Source organism: Dasypus novemcinctus, unplaced genomic scaffold (genome assembly GCF_030445035.2).
Source record: "Dasypus novemcinctus isolate mDasNov1 unplaced genomic scaffold, mDasNov1.1.hap2 scaffold_106, whole genome shotgun sequence".
NCBI lineage: Eukaryota > Metazoa > Chordata > Mammalia > Cingulata > Dasypodidae > Dasypus > Dasypus novemcinctus.
The window spans coordinates 762,653-780,923 of record NW_026688145.1 but is presented as its reverse complement, the minus strand read 5'-3'; the positions used below and the strand labels follow the sequence as shown (position 1 = coordinate 780,923).

At 40.2% G+C, this 18,271-nt stretch overlaps 1 pseudogene; it reads left to right on the top strand.

Moving 5' to 3' along the window:
- The window catches only part of LOC131277474 (ferritin light chain-like), a 42,602-nt pseudogene extending 27,347 nt beyond the window's left edge, over positions 1–15,255 (top strand).
- The last annotated feature ends 3,016 nt before the right edge of the window (positions 15,256–18,271 follow it).

The following is an 18,271-nucleotide window of genomic DNA, read 5'->3' as shown; positions in this document are numbered from 1 at the left end:
AGCAGAATTTTGATAAGTAACAAGAGAAATTCTGTGTATATTCACTGAGGCTATTGGAAGCTACAGAGAGACAAACTGGTTTCTCTCATGTATTGCGACTCCTAGGAACACTGACAGTCAAGACATGGAGATGATGATAAGCAACAAGACTAATTCTATGTATATTCACAGAGGCTATTGGAAGCCTCAGGGAGACAAACTAGTTTCTCTTATCAAGGCCGGGGACTCCCTTTATTCCCCCTGTCCTTGGAGATAATAAAATTCCAGTGATCCTTTAAACCCAAGGGCTAAGATTTCCATCAGGCAGCACTCCAGTCCACACGTGGATTCATGAGAGAAAGCAGGGTTCCTAATACCAGCAGGACAGGAGCTGTTATGAAAAAACCACAGGCAAAGACAAGGGGTGAGGCTAGGTTCAAAACAACCATAAATGAAGGTAAGGTTAGTTTAGAATTTACACTTAAATAATAGATTCAGGCTAAATTCACCCAGCTATGATTTCAGTTATTATGTTTCTGCTGTTTTGTAATATAAATGCATTTATAAATAATTTTAACTCAGTTACAGTTTTTATTAATTTTCTTAAACCTGTTGATTTTATAACACTTTTAAACACTTTTCATTTGACTTATAACATATTGAATGAACTTAAATATTACTTTAAATTTTCTTTTAACTTAAAAAAATAAATCTATTATAATTAGTTTGAAATAAAAAGCTACTTTTCAGGATTTGATTTTTAGACAGCAGGTTTGAACATTATTTTCCTTTAAAAGAGATAAGGCCCTCTTTTTCACTGAGGAAATGATGAGGTGAAAGCACAAGAAGGTAATGTGATAACACAGACCTTTTTGTATACTGATTATTCAGGAAGCTTTTACCTAAACAAAGTAATGAATTGAGAGACTTTGAGAAAGAACAATATTTTAACCTTTGATACATACTACTTGATACTAAAGCTTTTAGAACTTTATAGATCAAAGCTTACTCAACATTAATCATAAAAATTTCTTTTCCATGAACCTTCTACATTTTCAGTATTCATTCATGTTTTCTACTACACTCTACTCTTTCTCAATAATCAATCATTTTATCTTAGGACAAAGTCATCTCCTGTTTCCTTAACAATAAAAACACATTCCATATATCTTACATACTAAGTTACCAGGCAAACTTGTTCCAATATGTAATTGCCATTAACACTAAAAAAGCTTGTTAAAATAATTAACTTCTCTTCACTTTAAATACTTAGTAACCAGAAATGCCAGAAGAGCTTTTTAGAAGCAAGTTGGCAGGGGAGGCTGGCTGCCGACAAGTTTTCCTATTATAAAATTACCTTTTATTATTATTATTATCAATTCAGTTTTTATTTCATAATGACTTTTTGGAATTGGCCTTTTAAATACCTTAATTTATACAATGCTTTATTAAACTTTTTATACTTATTTATAACCATATAGACTATATTATTTTAAGACAAATTTTACTTTCATAGAACAAATTTCTTGACTTAAAGTTACCACAATACATTCTACAACTTGCCACATGCATTTAAGTTTCAAGAGTTTATGAAAATTAGCCAAACTACTTTAGGACAAAACACACCTTTTAGAAAAAACTTATCAAATTTCAACCAGCATTCTCACAAACTTTTAACTTTCTTTATTATTCATTTAAGTTTTACATCCTCATTTTATCCTGTGAAGAAAAATAAACTACTCATTTCAATCTAGGCAAGTAAACTTTTTATGAAAAGACTTTTAGTGATTTTGTTAATCAAGACTTACAATTTTTATCATTGTAGATATCTTATTAACATTTAAACTTATGTATTAATATAAGCACTTATTTAATTTTTTGACATTAGAATAGTGCTCATTTTTAAAAAATCTTTTTTATAAATTTATATTGTTTCAAGCAACAGCCTCCTTTCTTTAGGTGATTTTACAGTTCTACAACATTTCAAAGTATTTCTACAGTCTTACAGAGAGAGATTTTGGCCTTGACACCCTAGGAAGGGAATTTTACTGTATTTATTTTGATTCTGCTTTTCATCCCCTTCACTCCCCCCCCTTCCAGGCAGTCATGTGCAAAACAATCAAATAGGAATGCAGCGTATGAGTATAATGTGTGGACTCACTTGAAAGTGGGAAACGACTCCCCCTTTTCCAGCTTTCTGCCAAAATGGGCAGACAGAACTTACTCAAATTCAGCACCCCTCGTGGGTTCCCCAGCCACCCTGACTGGGGCAGCCCAAAAAAACTCAGGTATGTGGTGCAGACACAGATGGCCTCCAAACCCCAGCAAAAGGGTGGACCAGAGTCAAGGCAGCACAGCATGTGCAAACATCCTGACTCTGCAAGCATCCAGACTCAGCGCTTTTGCTCTATAATCAATTCACCCCTTGCCAATGAGGGTTTCACCTTAATTAATTTCTACTTTCCATAACCACACAACTCCAAAAATAGAATTGAGCTGACACAGACAGAAACCTAAAGGTTATTAATCTGACTCACATTTTTATATATTTATATTTTTCCAGCATGGCTGCCCCCCACAGCCATCACAAAACTTAGAGAGAACACTTAACATTAACATCTGGTATGAAGGGAATTCATCCACAATTCAGCACAATAATAAATATTCCAGCTGACCTCTTTCACCATTTAACTTTACACCCAGAACAAGCTTCATTAGATAAGCCAATCCAATTTCCTGTAACAAAAAATTTTTTTTTCAAAATCCAGACCAATTTCCAGGATGTTAGGACTCGAACCTAAGAACAGCCCTTCCTATTATAATCAAGCCTCCATTCCTTCAGTAGATGTAAGACCAGTACCAGATTCTAACATGCGTTAGACAAACCCAAAACACCTGGGCTTTTTCCTGGTTTTTCTCCTTTTTCCATACCTAGAAAGAATGGCTTCTCCCCAATTTTCTGGGGCTACTAGGGATCTCTTCAGAGGTGATCAGCCTCCCCTTGCTAGCAATTAGGGTTTGGGCTTTCCAGACTGTGCTCACCCGGGGAATCATAACGTCTTCCATGTTCAGAGTTCTTTTCAGTTCCCAAAATCTTTCTCTTCAGAACTTCCATTGCCCTCGATTTTCATCAGAAAGATTCTGGTGGAGCCCAAATCTTTTCTGGATTAAATTTAATCCATAGGTACCCAGATTTGGTGTTCACCCGAGGCCTCTCAGTTTCTTCAGGGAATTGGAAGGGGCAGCAAAATGCTACCGTCTCTGGCCTTAGTTTGTAATCATGGGAGAGCCCCCAAAAATGTTCTAGAATTTGATATTAGGTTCAAATATTTGCATATAGAGAGGCCAGGTCTCAGGGATGATTTAGAGGAGGAAAAATGGTTTACTGATGGCCAGAATAATTCGGGAGCTTTCTGTTTCAATCCCGAGGCCCAAAGAAAATTTTTGAGTCCCTTTTATACATAGAGGAAAGGCCAAATGGTCCCTTTGTTTCAGTCCCCAATAGCCTTGAATTAGCATATATCTTCCACATCCTAGATTAGCTTTTAGCATGCACTTCAAACATTCTAGGTAAGCTTTTAGCTTATCTTGGTTTGCATTTCCCCTGAATATTCAAAGTCTATAGTGTTTGTTTTGAAAAACTGTTTCCTGGGACTGGAGTTATTGCCATGGACACCAAGGGCAGGATGGTAGCCTCTTATCATCCCACACCAACAAGTCACAGACAGCTTAGATTATCTCTTAAGAGAAAAAGAGCCTCCCACCCTTAGCCCACATCAAAGCCACTATCGTAGGGGCAACTGGCAAAAGTGCCCAAAGGCCCTTCATTCAAGCCAGGAACTGCAACATTGGTGAAAGGAGGTCACTCATGAATTTCTTTATCTTCCAGAGTGCCCAGTTCCCTCCTGGGTCAAGACCTGCTGTCTAAACTGCAGGCTCATATTACCTTTGATGCCACAGGGCAATCCACACTGACACTGGGGCCACAAGACCTTCTGAAAATTATGCTAACCCTTCCTCTACAGGAGGAATGGAGACTGTATTGCCTCAGTGAGACTGGCAAAACCATGGCCATGCAGCTCCCCTTTGAAGCTGTGCCTGAAGTATGGGTGGAGGGTAACCCAATGGGGATAGCACATGACATTCCTCCAATTATTATTGAGATAAAGCCTACGGCCAGTTCAGTAAGCATAAGGCAATATCCAGTTCCATGCAAAGCACAAGAAAAGGTCCAGCTACATGTTCAGAGATTACTGAATGAGGGCATATTGAGGCCATGCCAGTCTCCGTGGAACACCCCACTCTGCACAGATAAAAAGGCTGATGGAGATTCCTGCCCAGTCCAGGACTTACGAGCAGTTAATTCAGCAGTAATAACCCTTCATTCTGTGGTTTCTAATCCATATACTCTTCTCAGCTTTATATCCTCAACGGCAATCTTCTTTTTATGCCTAGATCTTAAGGATGCCTTCTTCAGCATTCAGATAGTACCCTGGAGCCAGCCAATTTTTGTCTTTACATGGGAAAACCAGACTCAAGTGAATGGCACCAGCTAACATGGATGTGATTGCCTCAAGGATTTAAAACTTCACCCACTATTTTTGGATATGTCCTGGCCAGTGATCTCAAATCCTTTAAAGCAGGAAGCCATAACTGTTTTCTCCTCTAATATGTATATGACCTCCTTCTCAGAAGTCCCCCCTATCAAGACTGCACTGGTGGAACCATGCTCTTTTAAAGCATCTACAGTAAAAAGGCTATCAGATGTCTAAGAAAAAAGCCCAAATCTGCCTACCTTAAGTCAAATATCTAGGTTTTAAAACAATGCTGGGGTGCTGTGAATTGGGACTTGAAAGAAAGAAAGTGATCTGTAGTCTCCCTAGGCCCAATACACACCAGAAGCTGTGAGAGTTCCTTGGGGCAGCTGGAATCTGCTGCAATTGGATCACCAATTTTGTGGTTCACATGTGCCCTTTATAGGAAGCCACAAAGTGTGGGTATCGTGATCCACTGCTCTGGGAAAGCCCACAGAAAAATGCTTTCACTGCTCTCAAACAAGCTCTAATGGAAGCACCAAGTCTCGGAATTCCAGAACTCAATAAACTGTTCTACCTATATGTTCACAACCGTCAAAACATCACAGATAGGAGTACTCACTCAATACCTTGGTTCCTGGCAAAGACCTTTAGCATATCTATCCAAACAACTGGACAATGTAGCCCAGGGATGGCCCTCATGTTTGCAAGCCATAGCACCTGCAGCTGTGCTTACAGTAGAAGCTATACAATTAACTCTTGGGCAGCCTATAATTGTCTGGGTTCCAAATGCAGTAATCACAATCTTAGAAGTCAATGGAACACATTGACTTACTAACAGCCACCTGCTTAAATATCAAACCCTATTATGTGAAAATCCATCCATCCAGCTGGAACTTGTAAAAACCCTATATCCAACGTGTGGAAGATATGCTAAATCCAAGCTGGCTTGGAATGTGGGGAATATGCAACTAACCTGGGGGAAATAACCTATCTGATACTCAGATCAAACACTGAAGAAACTAAACAAATTTCTATATGCATACCATCACCCTTTGTCTCCCTCATTTTATCCTCTGTATAAAAGGGATGGAAAAGTGATATTTGGGGTTTGGTTTTTACTAGGACAAGAGTCCACCGAGTCCGGCCAGTCGAAATAAACCAACTTCCTTCTCAGAGTTCTCGTGTCCTGAACTTCAATCCGTGCACACCCATCTTCTCTATAATACTAACCAGGACAGGAGACAGGGGTAACCTGGACTGTAGGGGCAGAAGCTATTAAAAAATAACCACAGGCAAAGGCAAGGGGTGAGGTTAGGCTTGAAGTAACCATAACCAAGGGAAAGGTTCATTTAGAATTTCCACTTAAATAATAGTTTCTGGCTAAATTCACCCAACTATAATTTCAGTTATTTTCTTTCTGCTGTTTTATAATATAAATACATTTATAAATGATCTTAACTCAGCTACAGTTTTTAATAATTCTTTTAACCTTAAGTTGAATTGAATACCTTTATTAATTAAGCTACAAGAATTTTATTAATAACAACTATTTGAAGTCCTGCCTTTTATTAGTAATGGAACAAATTCTGCAAGTTATGCATTTAATTCACCAGCAAGAGAGTATTGGCATTTAAAGATATATTTTAAACTACCTTTTTACATTTTTACCATGAATTCTTAGGCGCTAGTAACTGACAAAAGCCAAACATCGATTTTGAAGTGGCGTTTCATTCCTTTTTTTTCTTTTCCCTCTGTAGTTTCACAACCCTGAAGTTTTCAGGCAGACCATTCAAAAGGCTATCAAGTGATTAACAGTCTATTGTTTCAAGCCATAGTCTCTTTTCTTCAGATTATTTTACAGTTCTAAAACATTCCAAAGTATTTCTACAGTCTTACAGAGAGAGGTTTTGGCTTTGACACCCTAGTGAGGGAATTTTACTGCATTTATTTTGATTCAGCTTTTCAAACTCTTCACTTCCCCCCTTCCATGTAGTTGGGTGCACAAAAATCAAAAAGGAATGTGGCTTATGAGTAGAAGGTGTGGACTCACTGGAAAAGGGCAAGCTGCTCCTCCCTTTCCAAATTTCTGCCAAAATGGGTATACAGAACCTACTCAAATTCGGCAACCCTCCCGGGGACCAGCCATCCTGACTGGGGCAGCCCCAATAAACTTGGATGCATGACATGGACAAAAATGGCCTCCAAACCCCGGCAAAGGGGCAGAACAGAGACAAGACTGCAGAGCATGCACAAACATTCAGACTCTGCAAATATTCAGACTTGTCAGTTTTGCCCCACAATCATTTCATCCCCTTGTCAATGGCATGGGAGGGTTCCAGCTCAACTAAATTCTACTTTACATAACCACACAACTCTAACACTAGCAATGAGCTGACACAGACAGAAGCACAAAGGTCACTAATCTGACCCACAAGTTCTACATATATATATATATAGTTTCAACATGGTTGCTTCCACAGCCATCACAAACCTTAAAACACTTAACATTTGGTATAAAGTGAATTCATTCACAATTCAACACCATAACAAATGATTCCAGCTGACATTTTTCTTTCTTAAACTTTACACCCAGACCAAGCTTCACTAGAACAGCCAATCAATTTTCCTGTAACCACGGTTTTTAAAAAAGTCCAGACCAATATCCAGGACGTTAGGACTTGAATCTATAAACAGACCTTCCTATTACAATCAAGCCTCCACTCCATCAGTGGATATAAGACCAGTACCAGATTTTAACATGCAGTTAGACAAACCCAAAACACCAGGCTTTTTCCCAGTTTTTCTCTTTTCCAGACCTAGAGAGAACTGCTTCCCCCCAATTTTCTGGGGCTGCTGGGTTTTCTTGGGAGGTGATAAGCCTCCCCTTCCTAGTAATTAGAGCTAGGGCCTCCAGATTGTGCTCACCCAGGGAGTCTTACCTTCTTCCATGTTTGGAGTTCTTTGTTGTTCTCAGAATCTTTTCCTTCAGACCAACCATTGCCCTTGATTTTCATTGGGAAGTTTCTGGTGGAGCCCACATCTTTTCTGGATTAAATTTAATCAGAGGGCACCCAGATTTGGGGTTCACCCAATTGCTCCTGTCTTCCTCGGGGAATTGGAAAGGGCAGCAAATGCTACCATCTCTGGCCTTCATTTGCAATCCCATACAAGCCCCCAGAAATGTAGAATTAGATAGTAGGTTTGGTTATTTGCATATAGAGAGGTCAGGACTCAGGAATGATTTTAGAAGGAAAAATGGTTTACTGATGGCCAGCCAGACTCAGGAGTTTTCTGTTTCAGTCCCGAGTTCTGAACTAGAATTTTGAGTCCCTTTTATATAGAGAGGAAAGGCCAAATAGTCCTTTTGTTTCACTTCTCAATAGGCTTGAATTAACGTATATCTTCCACATCTTAAGTAAGCTTTTATCATGGACTTCAAACATTCTAGATAAGCTTTTAACCCATTTGGTTTGCATTGCCCCTGAATATTTAAAGTTTATAGACTTTTCATTGTTAAACTGTTTCCTGGGACTGAAGTCATTGCCATGGTTACCAAGGGCAGGACTGCAGACTCTTACAGTCCCACACCCATAAGTCACAGCTTAGGTTATCTCTTAAGAGATAAAGAGCCTCCCACCCATAGCCCACATCATTCCCCCTTATGCCAAAGTTTAACTTGCTAAGCTTTGGCATAATTGTTGTTGGAGCTATGAGGTGCATGGCTGTTTGTTGTTTTGAGTGATTATTTTATTTTATTTTTTAAAAGATTTATTTATTTATTTTTCTCCCCTTCCTCCCCCCACCTGATTATCTGTTCTCTGTGTCTATTTGCTGCATCTTCTTTGTCTGCTTCTGTTCTTGTCAGTGGCACGGGAATATGTGTTTTTTTGGTTGCATCATCTTGTCGTCTCAGCTCTCATGTGTGCAATGCCATTCCTGGGCATGCTGCACTTTCTTTCACGCTGGGTGGCTCAACTTATGGGGAGCACTCCTTGTGCATGCTGGTCCCCTACATGGGGGACACCACTACATGGCAAGGCACTCCTTGTGTGCATCAGCACTGTGCATGGGCCAGCTGCACATGGGTCAAGGAGGCCTGGGGTTTGAACCGCAGTCCTCCCATGTGGTAGACGGAAGCCCTCAACATTGGGCTAAGTCTGCTGCCATGATTATTTTACTTATCAATTTTCAGTGTAGCATTCAGGAGCCTGTTTCCAGAAGTTTAGAAGTTTTCACTCTGGATAGTAGAATTTCAGGCAGGGCCCCCCCTGCAGTCATTGTGGGGCCACTGGTGCCTATGTATATTATTAGTCAGGCTCTAGATCCATCTATTAATTTTGTTTTACCCTTAAAGGGGTGCTGAAGGGAGATGATCTCTTTTCTTTAACTGCTTCCTGCTGGCCATGGGCTGTAGTCATTGCCTAACAAGGTGTAAAACTCTATTTTAACTGGTGAAAGATGGAACTGGCCTTCTCTATGAAATTGGATGAAGTTTTCATGTAGTTAATAAGAGTTTCACTCTGAAAGAAACAAACTCAAATAAAACTTGGAATACCCGTTTTTAAAAGAGGACATTGGATTAAAGAGGTAGACAAGTTTAGGTGCTTATAAAGATGGCACTCCTTTTTAAAAGCTGGTGGGAACAGTATATATATATATATATATATATATATATATATATATATATATATATATATAATGTTTTTTTCCAAAGTTATTTACTTTTAGAGAGAAATTGCGATAGATACTTCGCTTTTCCTGAAGACACATTTTAAGCTGTTTAATGATTGGCACTCTTGTGCTCTGTCAGATGCTCCTGGTGAACTGGCACCCTTTGGGCAGTGGGTTTCATTCAGGATTAGTACACCAAGTTGGAAATTTTCTTAGTTTTTATCTGTGGGAGTGATCAGAACTACAGAATACAGGTTTGTATTTTTTTTACATTTTGGTTTTAATTGTACAATTTCTGGTAATTTTGACTTGTTCAATTGGTGGCTTATTATTAGCAAGCAAGCCTCATTTTTGCTACACAGTAGAGTACAGTAGAATATAGTAAGTTGACTGAGCCTGGCTAAGACTGCCACTTTATTCTGTAGACATGTTTATTACCTGTTTAGAAAATGAATCTTCTAGGAATTTAACATGTCTCACATAGTTTTGCCCTTGATCCAAAATAGAAAAGATAATGTTATAATTTTTAGACATATATTTAGTACAGGATAAGAGTATAGCAGTTAATATTAATTAATGTATTACTTAATGCAAAGGATTTAGATTTGCAATTAGTAGATTTAAGTTTCAGGTTTGTAATACTTTACATGTTATCTCTCCATGGGAGCAGGCCATAATGCCAACTGGGTTTAAGTTTTACTTACATATCCTGGTATAATGACTCCACTTAGCATGTTCTTCACAGTGAGCAAGTCACAGCATTGTTGATTCTAGAGAGAGTTTCCAGTATTTTGCCAGCCTGGTGCATAGTGCTCTCTGGCACTATGGAACAGTGTCAATCTGGAGGTGATATCCATTTTACACTTGGCTGTACTGAGTCATCATTGGCTGCTGCAGGAACTTGAACTGCAATGTAGCTTCCATTGACTTCAGGAGCAGAAACAGAGGCTGATATAGCAAATATTTCTAATTGAGTGTATAGTGACCAGCCTCGCCAATAACTCACATGGAGAGGCAACCTGTAATGTATTCAAGGCCTGGTTTGGCATGCACAAAAGCATTTGACAGTGTTAAAGATTATTCCTTGTTTATATATATATATCAAACAATTTAATGCAACACATATTATCAAATGACTTTTTATTTACACAACTTTACCATGAAGATTACAGTAGGTACTTTAGCTTAGTAATACAGGGAAAATTATTTTTAATTGTTAAAATGAAAACAGAAGATTACCAATAGAATCAAGATAACTTTTTATTACCATTTCCTTAAATATGCACCTTGTGGTGGCCTTCAGACTATTTTTAATATCACGAAGTTATTTTTTTGTAATCAATACCAATCTAAGTTGTTAGTTAACAATGATTTCTAGAACAAGAACTATTTAAATGTTTTCAGTTTGGAAGATGTTTTACACTCTTTATAATTGATTATAACAACATTGACTAGCCACCTCATGTTTAAATAAACTGAATAGTTACAATTATCAAAGAATTTTATTATATTTATTTAAGACAGCATATCTACAATCTTTTTTCTTTAGCATAATTACACCAATGTGAACTTACAATTCCCATTACTTTAAAGATTCTGTACTTATAACATTAATTTAGTTTATAAATTAACTATGGGAGATTACACTCAAGTTAAATAAAATTGAAGCTATTATAGTTTACACAAGGAATGTTCTTTTTTCCTTACAAGAAGTTAAAATCTTCTTTTCTTTGCTTAAGTTATGAAAATGAATAATTTTTAAAAGCATACAGACTACTAGGTTTTAAAACACATTACAGAATTACTTAATTTGTTTAATCATAATCCCAGAAAGATCTCCACATAGTTTTGATGGACTTGACTTTACTTACTGAAATTTGTTAACAGAACCAATAATCACCTGTATTTCTGTTGGAAAGAAATCTTCTTTTCGAAGAAAATAAGGCTCACCTGACTGTGTAGAAGAAAACAATTTATTTTCGATCTTGCAGAAGGGGGACACAATGAGAAAACATGGCTGGTGCCCCAAACAAAGGAAAATGACACGGTTTATACCCCTAAGCCTAGCAGGTAAGGACTTTCTCTGTTTTTCTGTAGATTGGATACTTCAGAAGTTACAGCCTATCTGAAAAGATCTAAGTTTCCCATGCAAAAGTTTGTGATTTAACTGCTTCCTCTCTCACATTCCAACCACTTTATGTTTTATCTGATCCCCTTTGTCAAATAAGGAATGGAATTTAGTGCTGTGTTGGTGTTGACTTAGCTCTTTCTTGTGCATCTTTTTAATGCCTATAGGACTGTCTTAAACTGGTTTCCTTTGTTGCTGTTTAACCCAGGAGTGGGAGACTGAGGCAGTAGGCTGCCAGGCTACATTAATCAATATTTTTTTCCTTTATGTGAAAACTAAACTAATCTTTGTTTTGTACATTTTATGGCTGACAAAAGGTTTAAGCTGGGAAATTACAGGGCAAACCAATTCTTAATTCCCTAGCCTAGTAGATAGGTTTAATCTGCCACACCTAGTCTTGCCTTCAAAGATCTTGCAAAGAGGAGGCCCTTTTCCAATAGTTTCTATAATCAGTTTTCTATATGAGTTTTTCATTCTGCTTAGTCTAATATGGGCTCCAAGAATATTTATTCACATATATAACTGAATATTTAACCTCAACAATTTGAGCAAATAGGCAGACATGAATAGTTTGACACAAAAACATAAATTTAGTTACTTAAAACTTCCATTTTTCACAAAGTAAGTGTGACTACAAAACATTTCAGAGACACCTGAAACTTTTCCTAATTTGCACTGTGACTGTGCAGTTTTCCACTATGACCATACGGTTTTACACAAGAATTTTGTTTCTTAACTAATGGCCTGTAACCAAAATGTTCCCAATGCTCCGTCACAATTCTCCTTTGTTTCAGAACTTTATATTTTACCTTGAATTTAGCAGAATTTTTAAAGCAACATTACTAATTCTATATATATTCACTGACACTATTGGATGCCTCAGGGAGACAAACTGGTTTCTCTCATGAATTGCCACTCCTAGGAACACTGACAGTCAAGGCAGGGGACTCCCTTTATTCCCCCCAGTCCTTGGCAATAATAAAATTCCACTGATCCTTTAAACCCAAGTGCTAAGAATTCCACCAGGCAGCAATCCAGTCCACACTTAGATTCATGAGAGAAATCAGGGTTACTAATACCACCAGGACAGGAGGTGTTATGAAACAACCACAGGCAAAGGCAAGGGGTGAGGCTAGGCTCGAAGCGACCATAAAAGAAGGTAAGGTTAGTTTAACATTATTTAACATTTAAATAATATTTTCAGGCTAAATTCACCCAGCTATAATTTCAGTTATCTTTCCCCTGTTTTATAATATAAATGCATTTATAAATGATCTTAACTCATTTACAGTTAAAAAAAATTTTTTAAACCTGTTAATTTTATAGCAATATTAAACACTTTTCATGTGACTTATAACATATTAAATTAACTTAATTATTACTGTAATTTTTCTTTTCAGGTAAAAGAAGAAATCTCTTCTAATTTGTTTAAAATAAAAAGTTAATTTTCAGGATTTCATTTTTAGAAAGCAGGTTTGAACATTATTTTCCTTTAAAAGAGATAAGACCCTTTATTCAAACACTGAGGAAATAATGAGGTTAAAGCACAAGAAGCTAATTTGATAAAACAGACATTTTTGTATACTGATTATTCAGGAAATCTTTTACCAAAACAAACCAATGACTTGAAAGACTTTGAGAAAGAACAAAATTTTAACTTTGATGCATACTACTTGATACTAAACCTTTTAAAACGTTATAGATAGACTTATCATATCTTACTCAACATTAATCATAAAAATTTCCTTTCCACGAACCTTCTACACTTTCAGTATTCATTCAGGTTTTATTCTACACCCTACTCTTTCTCAATAATCAATCATTTTATCTTAGGACAAAGTCATCTCCTGCTTCCTTAACAATAAAAACACATTCCACATATCTTACATACTAAGTTACCAGGCAAACTTGTTACAATATGTAATTGTCATTAACACTAAACAAGCTTGTTAAAATAATTATCTTTTCTTCACCTTAAATACTTAGTAGCATGCAATACCAGAAACAGTTTTTTAGAAGCAAGTTGGCAGGGGAGGCTGACTGCCGACAAGTTTTCCTGTTATAAAATTTCTTTTATTATTATTATTATTATCAATTCAGTTTTTATTTAATAATGACTTTTTGGAATTGGCCATTTGAATACCTTAATTTAAACAATGTTTTATTAAACTTTTTGTAATTATTTATAACCATATAGACTATATTATTTTATGACAAATTTTGCTTTCACAGAACACTTCTTTACTTAAAGTTACCACAAAACTTCTATAACTTGCTGCATGCATTTAACTTTCAAGAGTTTATGAAAATTAGCCCTCCTACTTTAGGACAAAGCACACCTTTTAGAAAAAACTTATTAAATTTCATCCAGCATTCTCACAAACTTTTAACCTTCTTTAATATTCATTTAACTTTTATGTTCTTCATTTTATCCTGTGAAGAATAATAAACTATTGATTTCAATCTAGGCAAGAAAAACTTTTTATGGATTGACATAGTAATTTTGTTAATCAAGACTTACAATTTTATCATTGTAGATATCTTATTAACATTTAAACTTATGTATTAATATAAGCACGTATTTAATTTTTTGCCTTTAGGATAGAGCTCTTTTTGAAAAAATCTTTCGTTTTTAATTCATATTGTTTCAAGCGACAGCCTCCTTTCTTTAGATGAGTTTACAGTTCTAAAACACTCCAAAGTATTTCTACCTTCTCATTGTCAACCAACCATTAACTCCCAGATCCGTCAGAGTTATTCCACTGACGTGGAGGCCTCTGTGAACTACCTGGTCAACCTGCAGCTGCAGACCTCCTACACCTACCTCTCTCTGGTGAGCTTTCCTGGGAGTTTCCCAGCCCATGTTTCCCCCAAAAGCACACCTTTGGCCATCTGCTCATGCACGTGGCTTCTTTGTACCGTCAGGTAGTCAGATGGAGGAGTGTACCCGCCTTGCCTTGCCATGACATGCACTGACCTTTGTCTCCTCCATCTTTTCCCTCAGGGCTACTATTTCGACCGTGACAATGTGGCCCTGAAGGGCGTGGACAACTTCTGCGAATTGGTGAAGGAGAAGCGCGAGGGTGCCGATCATCTCTTGAAGATGGAAAACCGGCATGGTGGCCGTGCCCTCTTCCTGGACGTGCAGGTAAATGGCAAGGGGAACCGCGAGCTATACCTCCCAGCAGGGCGTGTGGGCCACTTCCCTTGATTCTGGCCTTTTTGGCACTATGCGGGCTCCTTGGGCATAGAGTTCAGCTTTATGTGGCTTGGTTATAGTGGTTGAAGTGGAGGCGCTCTCGCCAGACATGACATCCAGGCAGCTCCGTGCTCTCTGGAGACTGGGTGTCATGCAAGGACACTTGCAGATGCGCTTGGGGGCTACATCCCTTTTCCACTCTTTACCACCTGGGACTGCTGGGAAATGCGTGTGGAAAGCATTGAACCTGTTTCTTTCTAATGTACAGAAGCCTTCCAAAGATGAGTGGGGTAATACCCTGGGTGCCATGGAAGCTGCCCTTGTCCTGGAGAAGTCCCTGAATCAGCCCTTTCAGATCTGCATGCCCTGGGATCTGCCAACCCAGACCCCCATGTAAATATCCCCCTCTTCCAAGGATACCCAAATGCAGACATTCCTTGGGATGAAGCCTCCACCCTAAGCCTTGACTCCATTGGATTGTCCAGGGAAATTCCTAGCTGCGCCTTCCTTCCCACATCTGCCACATTGTGAGCTATTGTCTCATATTATATCTTAGTAGAATTTTTCATTTCTCTTCTATTCCTTAGCTCTGTGACTTCCTGGAGATCCATTTCCTACATGAGGAGCTGAAACTGATAAAAAAGATATGTGACCACCTGACCAACCTCTTCAGGCTTGCTGGCCCTCAGGCCGGGCTGGGCGGGTATCTCTTTGAAAGGCTCACCCTCAAACACGACTAGGAGCCTCTGGAGCCCAAAGGCTGTGGGGGAGGGCTCTATTCTCCCAGTATCCAGGCTACTGCCTCAGCCCCTCCATCCAAGAGGCATCTTTCTACCTGCCATCTTGTAGCCCTCTAACAAGCCCTGAACCAAGTGTAAACAATAAAGCTTTTTGCAGCAGGTGGTGATGGTTAGTGTGTCTTGTGTGGGGAATTTATAAGGTTTGAAACCTCTCCTGTGCGTGGTGTGCTATAGCCAGGTCTTGCCTAGCTATACATTACTCCAGGGAGAGTGGTACTAAATGGGTAGCAGGAAGCAGGCTGAGTGTTTTACAGTGTAACAGTAACCAGAAAGGGGTCCTGTTTAATGAGCAATAATGGGTGCAGGCCTCTGCCAAGCTCTAAGATACTGTTTCTGGTTCAACCCTGGGAGGTAGGTTGTTCCTTACAGATTATATGGGCACATTGAAGTTACTATGTCAATTAACTATGGCAAGCAAGCACACAATAATAGCTATGAGGGCAGCTTCCCCCCTCTCCACCCGGGCTTGTAAGAGATCAGGCCTGTCATGAATATTAAGGTCTTCCCAATGTAAAGCACATACTCGGTAGCAAGAACTATTGATCTGAGTAGCTGGGAGCTTATGATGTACAAGAAGTGCTGAGCTTGGGTTTTGGGTCTTAGTTGAGAAAGGAGATCTGAAGGTAGGGTTGGTATTGTCTAAAAGAGAACTGAAGAAGCTTGCAGGATCTTGGGGCAAGCAAGCAAACTGCTGTGTCAGCTCTGATCCCCGTGCCTTTGGTTTTTGGTAGAAGAGGAATCGGGAAGTGGCTGCTAGGTATCATTTGCTCAGCATCATGCCCTCTTGCTCTCTGTACATATGATCTGGTTGTGGGGGCTCCTATGTCTGGCACAAGGATGATGACCCAGTTCCTAAGACTCCTCACTCAGAGTGTCCTGTTCTCTTCATTGGTGATGATGTGCCCAGAAATGCACATGTGGTCTAGTGAGCCTAGAACTATAAGGAAAAACGTTTTTGTCTTTTTTCCTGAAAACAGAGTATCTCAGTGGAGCCCTGAGAAGATTTAAGCCAGTGCAACAGATCTTTCTGCCATAATAGAAATGGCCTACATCTGTACTGTAGCCACAGGTGGCTAAATGGCTACTCCGTGGAGCCTCCTTCATCACGCAGCTCCTTCCTGCCAAAGAGAGCTTAAGCCATGTGTTTGTTCCTTGCAAATCTCAAGCAGGCAAAAGAGGCTTTCCTTCCTTGAAATAACACTGGAATTCCAAACAGTAATCCAAATGTCTCCAGGAGAGCAGGATGAAATTAGGCACTGGGGACCCATGGGTGAGAAAGTGGGGGAGGGTTCAAGGATCTGAAACCAAGAGGAGGGAGGGGCCTGTATAGAGGTCCACCAAGCCCCCTGTCGGACAACACCTGGGATCCTTAAATATAGATGTATTTTTTAAAATTTCTTGACACACACTTCAATCATACCCATTACCTCTTCCCACCCCCCATCCCCCACTGCAAACCAAGCAGTGTACCAGCACACGTCAGGGGACCCTCCCTGTCTCCAGAGCTTAGAGATGGAAGAACCTCGAGGTAAATATGGGGGTCTAGAACCCAGTGAGCTGAGCTCTGGATGGGAAGGTGATGGGAGGCAACACAGTGTAAGGTTCTAGGCTCAGCAGCTGGGCCTAGAATGCAAGTGTTTTTTTGGTGGACTGAGCTGTTAGGGGGGAAGACACCAGTTCCGTCCTCAGCTGGGTGTTTTCCCTGGAGGACACAGGAGTCTGGATGGAGTCACCAGAGTCTGGAGTCACGTGAAGTTGTTCAGAATCAGGGGACAAGTACGGTCTGGTCCAGAAAAGGCCAGAAAGCAGTCCTGAGTATTCTCTAGCAGGAATGAGGGGCCAAGTGGTTCTGCCATTCCTTGCTTGGCCAAAGTGGGGGTGTGTGGCAATGGGACCTGGGTAGGCACTGGATCTAACAGAGGAGGTAGAGGCTGGGAGGAGGAATCCCCCAGCAAAGCTGAGCACCTAGGTGTGGCTGGAGCTAAGAATACCTGAGGGCCCTGTGCTGGAGCCTGAGTTCTGGGGCTGAAAAGGAGGACCTCTGCACCCAGGTATGCTAAGTCCCTGAAAATGTCATATCTCTGGATGTAATGCCCCATTAGTAGAGACATTATAGGGAAGGCAGCACTTGGTGGCTTCCAGGCCAGGCTAGGGCATGGTACGCTCTGCAGGGTCTAGAAGTTGCAAGCCACAAAGAGCTTTAGAAGTCCAGCCTGGAAGACAGACGGCAGGGTTTACTGAAACCTCTGGCACTGCAGGGCAAATGGCAGATTCCTGGCCTCCAGGACCCCAGCCAGGCCTGCGGGAGCTCCAGTGCACACATCATGCATTCTGGAACCAGAGGAAGGCACAATGTTGTGGATTCTGGAGTGTGGGGAGTTGCGCACTGTGCTGGGGATGCTGGAGTGTATGGCAGTGGGGTTGGGTCATGGACCCACAGAGGATTGAGGTGCAGAGGACTTGAGGACCACAGCCATGGGGACCCATGATCCACGGGGGGAGTGTGGGGCAGAGGCCTTAGTTGTGCTCCTCTTCCAGGGAGCTGGCAGGGCTGAGGGCTCGCTGGGGCTGCTGAGAGAGTTGGAAGGCATGCTGTCCACCAAGCTGTGTTTGCTCCTGCTGCTGGAAGAGGAGCAGGAAATGCGGTGCAGCCACTCCAGCACATGGATGTTGTGTCGATCCTTGGTTGCCTCCTCATCCTCATCATTGCGATCACCATCATTGGGCAGCCCATCCCGGGACTTCTCCTCATCCTCACTCTAGTGTGCGCTCAAGTGTCACAACAGTGAGGGCGAAGGCAAGACTGAGGCCTTGCACAGTTAGCGTTAGCACTGGGCCTGTGAACAGGGCATGGGCACACACTGCAGAGTGATCCACGGGCACCCAACGGCCTGGCCCCAGTGTTCCAACACACTCAGAGTCCTAAGGACCCCCTCCCGCCCCCACTCCCAGTGCC